Source organism: Mesocricetus auratus, unplaced genomic scaffold (genome assembly GCF_017639785.1).
Source record: "Mesocricetus auratus isolate SY011 unplaced genomic scaffold, BCM_Maur_2.0 Super-Scaffold_100040, whole genome shotgun sequence".
Classification (NCBI taxonomy): Eukaryota; Metazoa; Chordata; class Mammalia; order Rodentia; family Cricetidae; genus Mesocricetus; species Mesocricetus auratus.
Window position 1 is genome coordinate 3,338,077 of NW_024429217.1, and position 14,690 is coordinate 3,352,766.

Below are 14,690 nucleotides of genomic sequence, written 5' to 3' on the forward strand. Positions count from 1 at the left end.
AGAGAAAGACAGAGAAATAGACTTGTTCTGAAAAACTTTTCTAGAAAACTGTTATGAGAAAAATAGCAATTTTTTAAAGGAAATTTATGATTTAAAAATATATCATAAAGTATGTGTGTTTTTATGAGTTTTAGTAATTTTCTCTCAACACTGATTTCTGTTCCTGTATTATGCTGATATTTTTAAATGAACACAGTGATATTTCCTCAGCCAGGGCCTTTGTTGCCTAGATTTCTCCTTTCGTTTTATTATTAGTGAATCTTTACTAACAATAATTTTAAAAGTCCATATATAAGTTCTGTATTTATATCATTTCATCCCTTTTTCTTTACCCTTGAATGTCTCCTGTAACCCCACACCATCTCAATTCACACCGCTGCATTAGTTACTATTCACACTCACTCTCTCACACACACACACACACACACACACACATCTTCTGCTGAGTTCATTTAGTATTCTCCTTATATGTGTGTGTCTAGAGCTGATTACTTGTATTGGATAACCTATCAAGGTGCTCTTGTGTGTACAAGACTGATTTTTATTCTCTCAGCAGACAGGTGAGCAGAAAGATTAATCTAGGGGCAATGACTTGTGATATCTCTTCATTCACTTTAGTCTATAAACTAGTTTTATCATTGTGTTCAACTTAGGAAACCATATTGTTGAGTTTTTTCGGTTCAGTTTCCCTGTTATACATAGAAGATACTGTCAGAAGATGTACTGGTCCACTTGTTCTTACAATCTTTGTACCCACTCTACCAGGATGTGTCCAGGATTCTTTGGTATTAATTATTACCTTTAAATATTCTATTTGTTTAGACTTGGTCCTTAAAAGAGAAGGGGTCCATTTCAAAATCTCTTAGCCTTTTAGATTTTAACTTTCAGAAGTTATATTACTTTCAGTTTATGGTATTCTAATATTTTTCTGTGACTTAATTTTGACTACAAATTGCAAATTACAATGCAATATGTGACATGCTTATTTAGATGCTCCTTGTTATAACTTGAGAAAATAGTAACAAAATGGAAGCCATTTGGTGTGTTTTCTATCATATTTCAATTCTTATTTATGTACCAACAGTAAGACTAAGAGAAGAAAAGGAAGAGACACAGAGGAGGGAGAAGATAAATGCTTCTTAACAGTGATTAAGCTGTACCATTGTTTCTCTTTGCCAACCCCTTGCTTTATCCAGCCCTGGATTTCTTAATACAACTTTCTTCTTCCTCCTCAGAATGAATTTTCAATGTCTATTGATCAATTTGAGTAACTGGGACTCTTCATATTCATTCAAAACCTTTCCCATTTCTGTACATTAAATACTATCCCTTTGATTCACTGTGATCTTTGTCTTCTGCTCAAGATCATGTTATGACTACAGAGCACCTGAGTGGAAAGAGTTATTGTGGTTCTGTCTGTTCATCATGTCATCCAAAGTGCCTTTCTTATGGCTGTGTGATAGAGATACATACAACAGAGTCACTGTGCCCACATGCAGTTGGTCATAAGACCATCAACTTTATTATTTTAATTGGCTCAATTAAATGTTTATTAAATTAGTTGAAACCTATCCTTGGGTTTCACTTGCCATTTTTTCCTGTGACTAAAAATTATAAATTCACATTCATATTGGCATAAAATGACAAATATAGGTCAAAATGTACATAAGTGAGAGAAAAAAGATCTAGGTCACTAATTTCAGATCAAATTAAAATAACACCAAACTTTTGTTGCTTATTTAACACAGAAAAGGAAAACTCAGGTAACGATCACCCTGGACTGTTATGTGTGCTCTTTCCCACTAGCCACCTGGTTCTCACCACCACTTCAGCCCCCAAGTAACACACTGTTGGCGGTTGACTAGGGCTTGTTATAGGCTAGCTCAGTCTTAAATACTAACCCATTTTTATAAATCTACGTATTCCCACATGGCCTTATCTTACCAGAGAAAAGGTACTGGCCTCTACATTGCTGTCTACATTGCAACTCTCTGTGCCTACACTTGTCAGAATCTTCCTCATCTCCTTCATCCATCTACCTTTCTTCCCTATTGGACAACAGTGCTTTATTCATCAACCAATAAGAGAAACACATACACAGAATGACATTTCTCATCACTGGAAAGATCCTGTCCTCTCTCCCTGCATTTTTCAAAGTGTAAACAATCTATTCATAGCATGTCTTTTATTATGATTATTAATTAAATGTATTGATTTATTTTGTATCCTGACAATGGTTTCCCCTTCCTCTTCTCCTCCTACCTCTCCCCAATACACTCCTTATCTGTTTCTGTTTAGGAAAGAACAGGCCTCCTGTGGGTATCAACAAAGCATGCAATATCAAGTTGAGGAAGGTCCAAGCTCCACCCTTTGTATTAAGGCTAGGCAAAGTAACCCAATATGAGGAATAGGTTTCCAGAAAGCAGCCAAAGCATTAAGGACAGGTGCTGCTTCCATCATATGATTCCCACAAGCAGATTGAGATATTCAGCTATCACAACTATATAGAGGGCCTCGGTTAGTCTCAAGCAAGCTCCCTAGATGTTGGTCCAGGGTCTGTGAGCTCCTATGAGTCCAGAATAGTCATTTCTGTGGGTTCCCCTGTGATAACCTTAAACCCCGAGCATGTACAATCCTTGTTATTGTTATCTTGCTGTTCCTTTCCTATTTGTTTCAACTTACTTAACCACAAGGGAGTTTTTGAATGGTTTTGAGAGAATGGATGCTATCACCATGCTTTAGAATGTTTCTAACTTTAGAACTTCAGCCTAAATAAAGTTAGTGCTAACAAGTCAACAGTGTAAATTATAATAAACCTAAAAACATTTAAAATAAAACTTGTCCATGATTTTTAATCGATGATGAAACTGATGATTTTGGGGTGTTAGAATTCACATGAATATATTTTTTCTGTAACTGAAATGTCTATTAGAGATCTACTATAATGGTTATAATTAATGAATATACATGAATTCCATAACAGTATAAAAGATACTTGATTACTTTTCTGAAAACTCAAGTTTCATAACTTGAGCCTCTCTGTACTGCGTGCTTTATTTTTGATGTAACTAAGCCCACAGTAAAAGGTTAAAACACTTTGTACAAATGAATCCACGGAGAGAAAGGCATTAAGAGTCAAGTCACTACATCTAAGTAGAGAAAAGCAGGATGAGGTGTTTGTCACCAAGGATTTAATTTCCTGGCCTCTATGTCTATCTTCAAGAAGCAAACAGGATCAGCATCATGTTGCCAGACATGCTATACTGAAGCAGCATCCAAATAGACTTGAGAGCTGCAATGTCAATTGGTTTTTAAAGGTACATCTTGTTCAAATTTCTATGTACTTCACATTTCTCCAGACATAGGCAAAGGTATATTATGACTCATTCATTTTCTTGAGAAAAAATTAGCACCTCAACTTACTTGATACTGGATGAATAAAAAAATCCTCATTTGGAGCATGGAAAGCATTACATTAGCTCAGTTCACAATCAATCACATTAAGAAATTTTCCACAAGAAATGATAATTTTGCTTCTGATAAATGATACACCTGTATCCATAGTATAACTCCAGCTGTCCTCATTGGTTAAAAGTACGTGTGTCTCAAAGATAACTGGACCATTATAATTTGCCCAACTTTAGTCTACATCCTACAATAAGATTTTAATACAGCTAAATGAAAACTAGATAGGAATTGTAAAATCTAGGTTTCCACATTTATCCCTTTCTTTAATTCTAAATGCAATTCATGCCGCAAATGAAATGGCTTTCAGATGTGTCATTTTCACTACGACCCTTTTAAGTTAAGTACAACCCAGGTGTTTATCACGATATACCTGAAAATCATCTGATATACATGACTCTTGGTGTGTATGCACATTAAAACTAACTATTTTTTTCTACTCAGAAAATGCCCAATTCCTTCTTCTCCCAAGTGCCATATTAGCTAATTAGCTAGCAGTCCCAGGCTCTTGGTTCTTGGTCCTTGTATGGTTATCCATGCCTTTCCTCTCACTGGATTCTGTAGCATAGTCTCCTTCTGCCAGGACACCCTTATCAAGGAAATTGACTCTGAAAAACTGTGTCTAATGCAAGTGTTCAGTTATGGTTTGTCCTTTCCAAAGGACAATCTTATACTAAGACTGAGCCTGGGGAGAGAAAAAAGTGCTGAATGCAATTAGGAAGTAGATATTTTATTTAGTTTTCTATGCCACATGGGGCTTAAAGGAAGAGTAAGAATTCATAAATATTCTGATACATAAAAGGGAACTTATTTTTCTCTTTTACTTTTTAAGAGTGGTGGTTGAATGATTAGACTTCACTTCTAAAAGAACTGGCATTTGAGGATATCCTTGAGAGAGATAATATTTGCTTTCAAAATCATGACTCGGGTTGAGAGGCAGAGAGATGAAAACAGAAAGACATAAAACAAAGACAGGACGACAGGAGGAATACTGTCATCTATTAAAGAAATAAACCAGAAGATATTGGCTTCAGTATCTGGAAGGACTACATTCCTTGGACAATGAAAGAAGGGGAGCTTTTAAATGAAATCACACAGTGTACTATTGGAAAAGGCTGATCATATCCCGAAGGACTGGCCTTCTCTATTAATCCTTATGCCATTTCTTTAATTAGCTTGTCATAGAGGCACAGTTAAGCAACGCTTACTTTAATTTTCTTAAGTTTTACTTCTCTCTCTGTCTCTCTCTGTTTCTCTCTCTGTCTCTCCCCCCTCTCTCTCTCCTTGCGCGCGCATGTGTGTGTGTGTGTGTGTGTGTGTGTGTGTGTGTGTGTGTGTGTGTGTGAGTGTGTGTTGTGTTGGAAAAAGTCCTAAGGACCAAACTCAGGTCTATTGAGTGCAGTCCCCCTTACTCATTGAACCACCTTACAAACTAAACTAAAGTTTTAATTTAATTTGACCAAAGTTTTAAAAGAAATGAAAGCTGACTAAATAAATTTCTCAGAGTCTTATATATTATATTTTCCAGCACATGAGTGGACTATACCCAGTATATAAGAGGGATTTTTGAAGAGTGTGGGTTACTTCCCAGGACATGAGAGGGATTCTCAGGGAATGCGTGTAACTTAAAGTGGTGAAAATTCAAGGCAGCTTTCAGGAATATTTGCCCAGTCGCAAGTAGGACATATTCCTCTGTGGGTTAGGATGCCAGTAAAAACAGCAGCAGTGCATGGACATTATTAGAAAATTTGCTTGTATATGTTTATAAAACCAATCTTCTCACAATCAGTCTAGATTAGCAGCAAATTACTACATTTCTGGGCTTTGTTTTGCCTTATAAAGTGTGTATCAAAAAATGAGCTACATTAAAGTCATCCCAGGATCCTTCTCAATGCTAACTTACCTCAAATTAAAATTAATAAGAGATATTTCTATATCCTTTAGTTAAAAGAGATTTTTGGATACATTATGTCTACTATGAGTCATGTTTCTCCTTGCAACACTTACAAAATAATGCCGAGAGACAGGAAACAAAATTGTACAAATGCTTCCAAAACATCATGGCATACCTCCTTCTGAAAGGTTTCCAAAGAAGATAAGCACCAATGAAAAAGCATAACAAAGACAAACAGAGTCCTTCCTGGGTCTTGAATGTAACTTGCATCTGGGTGAAAAAGCAGAGTCCAAACCAGGTGTCCCTGAACAATAGAGCTGCCTCCAGCTCTCCACCAAGCCCATCTCTCTGCAAGCTAGCATTATCCTCTCAGGAAGAAACATCTAAGTTATCATTTGAAAGTCCTCCTTACAAGCAGTGTAAGCTTGAGTAGAATAAAACAGTGGTGTAATAAGCATCCAGCTTCCTTCTTCCTTCTTGACAGGACATCTGGAGGAGACTGTCCCAAGGAAGACGACTAGATGCAAAAGGCCAGCAGGCAAAAGCTCTCTGCATTTCGCATGCTCTGTGTAGTGCCTTATTCCCAGTGTGTTCCATTCTGACTCGCACACCTCTCTGATTCAGTGCCTTTGCTATACTTTTCTTTCTCGTTCATCTGTTGCCCAATCTATGACACTGAAAATCACCTCAGCAGCAAGGCAGAATGGAAGACACCCACCTTCCACATCTTTATTTTGAAAGTAAAATGAAAGGCCAACCGCAAAACAAGAAGCTACTGTACAGGAAACCCTGGAGCTCAAGAACAGTTTCTGAAGAAATTGTTAATAGTCTACCAGCAGAAGAGGCCACTCCCTACCTACTGTACTTTGATCCCTCCAGGTAGAAGAGGCAGGGCTACACAAGAAAGTCCAGAAATGTACTTTAACTGCTGAACAGCTGATGATATCTTCATCCCAGTTAGTCAGCATTCTCATCATTATCCGAGGGTGAAAAAGGATTATCTAAAATTGAACCAGTATCTAAATTTCTCAAATGTATTACCCTACCATAACAGCTAGTATATAGATAGATATATGATAGATAGATAGATAGATAGATAGATAGATAGATGCATGGATATATCAACTGATATACTTCCAAAGTAGTATAGTTATTTAATAGAGCACTGAAGTCTTTGACACTGGAACAGTAAAGTTGGACAGGTAATCAGAGTTGTGGTACTCTATCCCTCAATCTGGCCAAACTGTACGTAGTTAGGCACTACATAAGCAAGATGAAAGAAGGCATGCAGATATAGGCAAAGCACAAATTACAGCCCATAGGGGAAACTGCCCGTGAGCTCAGAAGCGAAGTCGAGTCCTAGAGAGAGATAGCTGATACAGGGCCAGAAGACAGGCACATCCAAGTCCAGGGTTCATGGCTAACGAAGAGAACTAGCCACTGCCCTAACCCAGAAGTGGCCAGAGATGGAGGCTTATAGGTCCTCTCCAAAGGGAGTCCTAGGCTAGAGATCACACTGCTATACATGACATGCTTTCTGTGAAATACTGAGATCATGGGGATAGGCCCACTTGGATCTTGTAAGCAAAATTAAAAAAGACTAGGGTATCTCTTTTTGCTATGACAGTGTATTATATTATTATTGGTTGTCTATTAATATTAAATTCCTGCAATGCTAAAGTAAATATCAATTGATCTGATTTGCCAGAGTAACTTAAACAACTCATGCTAGATAAGAAGAATGATGTACTTATAAAAGGATTTAGAGTAATGTAATCAGTAAACATGGCTGGTTTTTGGTGCATTACTTCACCACATTTTGTTTGATATGATTAAAATTTTTAAATAAATGTGTATAGTAGGGTGTAGATCAGTTTGTCCATGTGAACATAGCTGCTCTCACAGACCAGAAGAATGTGTTGGGTCCTCTGGGGTTGGAGTTTTGGGTGATTCTGAACTTTGGGCTTACTCTTTACCACTGACGGAGCTTGGCAGTCTCTTGTTGTAGTATTTAAGTGTATGTTTTGTGCTTGCTTGCCTTTTTAAAACAAGTTTACTTTCAAGCAATTGAAATTCAAGAAATTATAAAGACAAAACATCCCAGACATCTGCAGTTTGAGTCCATTTGTAAGATTCTAGTGTTATACATAAAACAATGTATAACCTAATAAGTAAATACACAATTGCATAAATATTACCAAATTGGAGGAACACGGGTGTAAATATATTCATTGCTGCAATGGTATATACCTTTAAAATCCAATGGTACAGAAAAATAAGTAAAAATTTGATTAAGAAACTTGTATATTAGAACAAGATCAAAAGAAAGAGAACTTAGTTGAAGACATAAGCAATCTCCTGGCTCTTTTGGAGACAGAATCATCATTTTCTGGAGCGATTCATAAGCATTCCTTCAGTACTTCATCTTGCACCCATACATATCAATGGCAGCGTGTGCTGAACACGGCATAAAAGCATATATTAGCATAGGCTGCTGAACAAATGGATAGCTCAAAGACCTACATCTCTAGCACTGCTAGTTGTTTTTACTCCCACAAACATACTCCACGCTCAATGAATATGACTACCTCTCTGTTCAAAGTGACAGTAAGCTGAAGCAATGCATGGACTTTTCCCCTCAGAAAATGTATTTAATAGGTATTTTGCTAAGCTATTTTCAAAGTATTTGGTTTAAATAGAAGGAATGTGTTATTCTTATACATATATAAAAAGATTTAAGCATATGAAGACAATAATTATGATTCCCCAAATTAATTCTTTATTAACATAAAAGTCTGAAAGTGCATAGTGATTTTCTCAAAGCATACTGATATAAAGTGTGCAAAAAAAACCAACACACACTATAAAAAGAAAAAGAAAAGCTCATTGCCTCCTACTATTAGGTGATTGCTGTTGCTACATGCATTACACCTTTAAAGATGAGAAAAAAGGGAAAATGAACTAAATATACTCCACAGATGACCAGATTAATGTCAAAGTTGTTCAGAGATAGGAACCAGAAAAACAAGCTAGTCATCTGAAGAGGGATAAGCTCCCTCCACTACCTGCTATACTCCATAAGAATCTGCATTCTTTCCAGAACTAAAAACAGCATCAAGTCTGGATATACAGTGGGAGACAAAGCTCAGATGCTTCAGTATGCTATTGGAAACAGACTTGTGATTTAAGAGACAAAAATTATGGAATCTAGAGATCTGAGACACTTTCACAACTTACCAAGGAGTCTTTTGTCATCAGATGGAGACTATCATAGGTATACACAGCAGTCAAAAGGCTGATAAGGAGTTTGTAGTCCCAAATGGGACATCTATAACACAATCGTTGTACATATGACTGGGATAAGTCATGAGGAAGGCGCAAAGGCTAGAACAGCCTGGGGAGCATGATGACTGCTGTAGAGTAGGATCCTGTGTACAGAACAGGGATGTTCCCATAAATTCTCAACAATGTGGTTGCCTGTACAAGTCCTAAAGAGACAATGTCAGTTTACAGGTCAACATGGATGGAAGGAAAGGTCACAAGGCCCCAGCTTTTGGATGAAGAGCTTCAGGCAATCAGTAGCTATTGAGTAATGGAGGATCCAGGTTTTCTTTTTCAGCAATGGAATGCAATCCTAAGTAATTAGTCCTAAACATGTGCAAATAACATCAACATTAATATTGAACTCATTAGAGTATATAGCTAATGAGTGAAAAAAGAAGGAGAGGTTTGTTAGTGTCAGGTAGGACATGGGGTGGAACTGGAAAGGATGAAAATGCAGTATGAAATGCTCTTTTTTAAAAAAATCTTACAGTTGTAAGCATATCTGTGGACAGAACTGCATAGACTGACAATATAAGTCTTTGAAATGTAATCCTAAATATACATTTTACATAGCATTTAAGAAAAATTGGCCGGTTTATTTGTGTTTTGCTTTTTGTTTTTGTTTGTTTTTTGACAGGGTTTCTATGTGTAGCTTTGGAGCCTGTCCTGAAACTAGCTCCTGTTGACAATGCTGGTCTTGAACTCACAGAAATCCACCTGATACTACCTCCCGAGTGCTGGGACTAAAGATGTGAACCACCACCGCCTAGCAATTGACCTGCTTGTATTTGGTAGGCACCTAACTTGGAGGGACAAGGCAGAAATCCCCAAATCCTCAGCACTGCCAGTCTTTGTAATGTTGGTGTTTACAAAATATGATTCCCTTGATTCCTGGTCTAAGAGTGTGTGGGATAATTGATGGTTTCCTACCAACACTCTAGAGCATTTGTAATTCATAGTTTTCATTTATTGCAGAATGAAATTCACACGTAAGTCTGAAGCAAGCTTCTTCGGGCTTCCTAGATGACACCTAGGTTCCTTTTGGTCAGGAGTGACTTTGCAGAGCAGGGTATGTTGAAAAAGAATAAATCAAGCCCAGGTAGCTCTCTCCGAAGTAGGAATAACATTAAGTCCATTGCCTACTAAAGAAATAGGAGGGGTGAGAATTATGAGCCTTCAGAAGCATTTAAGCAGATACAAGTTAGTGGCTTTGACCCCAAAGCTTGCTCCTCTAATTGTAACTGAAGGAGAGACCAGAAAGCTTCTTACAATGATGTTGAATTCATGTCTGGAGTCCCACATCAGAGAAAAGAGGAAGGACAGAGAAAAAATGAGAATAAGAAGCTCTACAGATTCATCAGGTAATACACAGAATGTCCACACTGTGCACTCTATGTTCACACTCCCTTGCCATGCACACTTATCTTCCACACTCCCCTGACGGTGTACACATCCTCACAATTGCCCAGTGGTTTTGCCTCCTAGCTGTCTGACTTTAGAAGTCTAGGGAGGTAGTCTTAGAAACAGGCCAGTGACCTGGGAAACACTATTGTACTCTGTGTGAGCTCTGCTCTTTTTTCCAATATTGGAGCTGGTACCTCTGTGGAGAAACTATCTCAGAAGTTCCGGGATTTTCCATGACCAAGTCACTTGTCACACAGACATGACTTTTCCCTAACTGACAATCTATTTTGATATTTTCCATCCTGGCTCATATACATTCAAATCCTGGCTCATATACATTTCACATCCTGGAAAGCAAAAAATGAAAGCATGATGGGATAGTACCTAGCACTGTGAGATGTCTGTAAATTGGAAAACATTAACCAGCAATGTTTTCTTTACAAAATGTAACATTAATATCCTGTTATTCATACAGAATCACAGTATATATTACAAAACTTACTATTCCCAGAATAGCTGTAGATAGGGCCTTAAGAACCAGGCCTAAGAGTTTCTAAGTTAACTACATAGATTCAAAATTTATCTTTAATATTTTCCCACACTGTAGACATTGTTGGGCTGATTACTATGTCAAGTCCCATAACATTCTTTTTCTGGTACCCAAGTTAGTCCTCTCTGTTTCCAGACCCCTTCACTTCTAATTTTCGGTCATATGGATATATATGATTTTTGTATCATGTGAAATCTAAGAAACCACATATAAGAGAGAAGATAAGATATACTATTTGCAATAATTTTCTTAGTAGCTCTATTCTGGCTGTTTCCCATTATATTTTTGTAGTATTTTTTAAAATCAACTTTATACTTCAGGTTAGTCTAACTCTGAAGTTCTCTTTGTAGCCACTAGTCTAAAGATAATATTACAATCATCTACTTCTCTAAATTCTCTAATTTAGAAAAATAATATTCAGTCACTATAGCAGATTATGATTAAATAATCGAGTCTATGAAGTGCGTATGAATTAACACTTAGCTCTGTCACACATAGAACTAGGGAACAAGGCATGTGGTAGAGAAGGACATGAGTCAGCAACCAAAAACACATTGGAAAATTTTTGATGTCCATCTTCTTTGAATACTAGGACACATTTTATATGAACAATATCCTCTAACCATAGCATCGGTCCTTGGGAAGAGACACTTGTCTTGAAGTGTTGACTAGATCATCACATTGTTTATAGTTGTTTTTTTTTTTCAGAAAAAAAAACTACTTGTGATCTCTTCTTGCAATGAGAACAACTGGATTCTGGGAAGTTTTGTCTTTTAGTTGCAATTGATTTGCTGAATATAGAGTTTCATCTATTCAGTGAAAATGACCAGATTTTGGCCCCCAATTTCACAGAGTTACAATCATAGAAGGGGCCATAAGTATGCCAGTGAGTGGCTTGAAAAAGAAAATGTCCTGAATGCTCAGGATGGTCCCCAAGGTCTTTATAAAGTAGAACAGGATAAAACAAGTGGCTCAAAAAAATGTGAATGTAACTACAGGTCAAAGTGACTCTAGACCAAATGTCAATAAATCTGGGGAATGTGTAAAAGAACAGAATCAGCAAGAGATAGGATTTCCCACGTTGTATACAATGTTTATGTTTTGTTAAGCCACTGATTTTGTAGTAATGCACTACAAAGTATTAGAAAATTAATGAATATCTCAGGTATCCTTTTCAAAGGACACCACAATCAGCAATTGTTTTATTCAATCTGTTGTGGATATTTTTCTTTTTTCTAATAACATGTAGTCTTTATGAAGTCAAGCCTCTTAAATATGCCCTTACTGACTGCTGATTAGGTTTTTGTAAATGTGACAGGAGATAGAGTAATTTGAGAAAACATTAACTGAGAGGATGGCTTCATCAGATTGGGCTGTTAGAATGATTACATGGCATTTTCTCCACTAATGGTTGATGGGCAGGGTCCAGCCCTCTCTGGGTAGTGCCACCCCTGGGCAGGTGATCCTAGAAGGTACATGAGAGCAAACTGAGCAGGCCATGAGGGAGAAAGCTGGTAAGCAGTGCTCCTCCATGGTCTCTGTTTCAGTTCCCGGATTGAGTTCCTTCCCTGAATTCCTTTCATGAGGGACACTGATTCAGAATGAAGCATAGGTAACCATTCAGTGTTTGCCTCTACCAATTCTACCACTTCATCTGCATTCTGCTGGCTACAAGAAATATATTGGAGAGAGTTAGATGAAAAAATTCTAAAATTGTATTAAGTCACTCAGCCACATATTAAACTTAGAGAAAATGAATCATCTCAATACTGTAGTACTTTATTCTACACACACCAAAAAACATCGTCAGCCTGTTATGTCGTAATACATGATTCACTGCATGCATTACCTGGCCACACTGGGGAGACTTAATTTGGTAGCAATGCATTGTTTATTTATCAATTCACATGCCAGCATTATTATGCACCAATAATATTTAAGGGCAAAGACAACACTAGATGTGTGCCCCAAATCCCTAGATTACCTTTCATGTATATTATCTGCTATAAATATATGTTTAATGGATAAAAATGTGTGCCTATTATTGTTAAAGTAATTTGTTCATATTTGTACTTCCTGTATTTATCTTTACAATTCAAGCAGCATTTATTCATATATATGAAAGGTTCTACCTTTATTCTTTCTAAAGCCTGGCATATTTTATAATATGTCTGTCAACTACCCTCAAGACAGAAATTACTAGTATAGATGATGTGGCTGTAGAGGCAAAGGTGCTATGTAAACAGAAATCATTCTTTTTTAGTGCAAGGTCACTCTTTTAAAAACACATTTTGCTATCAGGAAATAGCAAGTAAATAAATGATGAAAAATATCTGTCATGTCCTTAGACTGACAAAATATCAATTGGTCTGAAGACTAGTTGCATTTACCTAGATAATTGTTTTACTTTGCTGTATACAGACATTATTTGCTAACATAAATGTGTGTGCATGCTTCCTGTTTTACTAAGTGAATTGTAATTTCCATGCTTTCAATAAAAGGATGAGATTATACTATGTGTCTACAGGTATGGAGTGCCCTTCCTTCTCTTATATTTTTACATGAAGTAGCTAAGGGTTTGTGGTTGAGGGAGTGAACTTAAATTTGATCTCAGCTGATCATTAGCAATATGATTTGCGTACAAGTAACTTAATGGAACATTCAGGTTTGTAGCACGATAGCCAGATTGTCTGTGCAACAGAGCTATGCCATTGTCATCTGCACAAGAGAGTGAATGAACCCTGCAATAATAAATACCAAAGTTAGGCACTTAGTAGGTTCTTTTGTGTAGAATTCTTTCCTTTTCTCACTTACTGCAAAGATAACTTTCACAACCCTGTCTTCTGTTTTCTGAAGTCTTATCATATAATAGGTTCTCTAATCCTCTGCATCCTCATTTATAACTTCCTATGCTCATGATTTGTCCCGCAAGCAGATCCTCCCTCAGTGTGACCATCTTGGACTTCTGACAGACATGATGATATAAAGAGAGGTGCATTGTGCGACAGTATCAAGGACCTGAGGAAGAAAAGAACAATTGTCTTTTAGATTCATCACTTCCGTATGGCAGGATGAGGCTCGTTATTTGGCACAGAAAGAGGCTGTAACATGGGACTATGGGATTCACAAGGTGCTTGTGATGACACAGTATATTAATCTCAAAGCATAAGATATGACTCACCACCTGAATTCAAAACTATAGCATCAGTAATCTAACTATAAACACAATGGGACAAGCTAAAGCTGTGTTCCAGACACCTGCTACCAATTCCATCAGACTCCAAGACACACAGTCTGGCATTGATATTGAATATTATTTTAACTAGGCAAAGATGTGCTACATTTGTTTATGCTGAGGAATGTTACTTTCACTTTGTAAAGGTATGTTACATTTGTACATTTGTTTCTGCTGTCTAAATTAATGATGTAAAGCATTTGTTTCAACTTGCCTGCCTAAGACACTTGATTGGTCTAATAAAGATCTAGATGGCCAATAACTAGACAAAGAGAGGAGTAAGAAGGACAGGCAGACAGAATAAGTAGGTGTTGGGGAAGTCCTGTTATTTGCCTGTTATTTGTCAGTAAAGTACTGTTGAGCCTATAGGAATCTAGATAGGTGGGGCTAGGAGTCCAGGAGGATTCTGGGAAGGAGAAACACAAGAGGGTTCGAGATGTAACCGCATGGGTAGGAAGCCCGGAACTATTCTCCGGTAAGAGACATACTTAGATTAACAATTATGGGGTAATTACTTAAAGCAGAGCTAGCCAGTAAGAGACAAGCAAGGCCAACAGCTTCATAATGAATACAGCCTCCTGTGTGTTTATTTGGGACTGATGCGGATCTGGAACCGGGCGGGCGGGAAGGCTCCTCTCAAGGAAAAGCTTCTCTTAACAAAATGGTGATCAGGAGTGGGATGATGAATTTCCACGTAGAATGACAAAAGCTTTAAAGGAATTTTAGGAATGGAGAGAAGCACAGATTTTGGTAGCAGCATTTTTTCTCAGGTGTGCTCTGTTTTGCTAGCCACAAGCCGAGATTCACGAGGCTCGCTT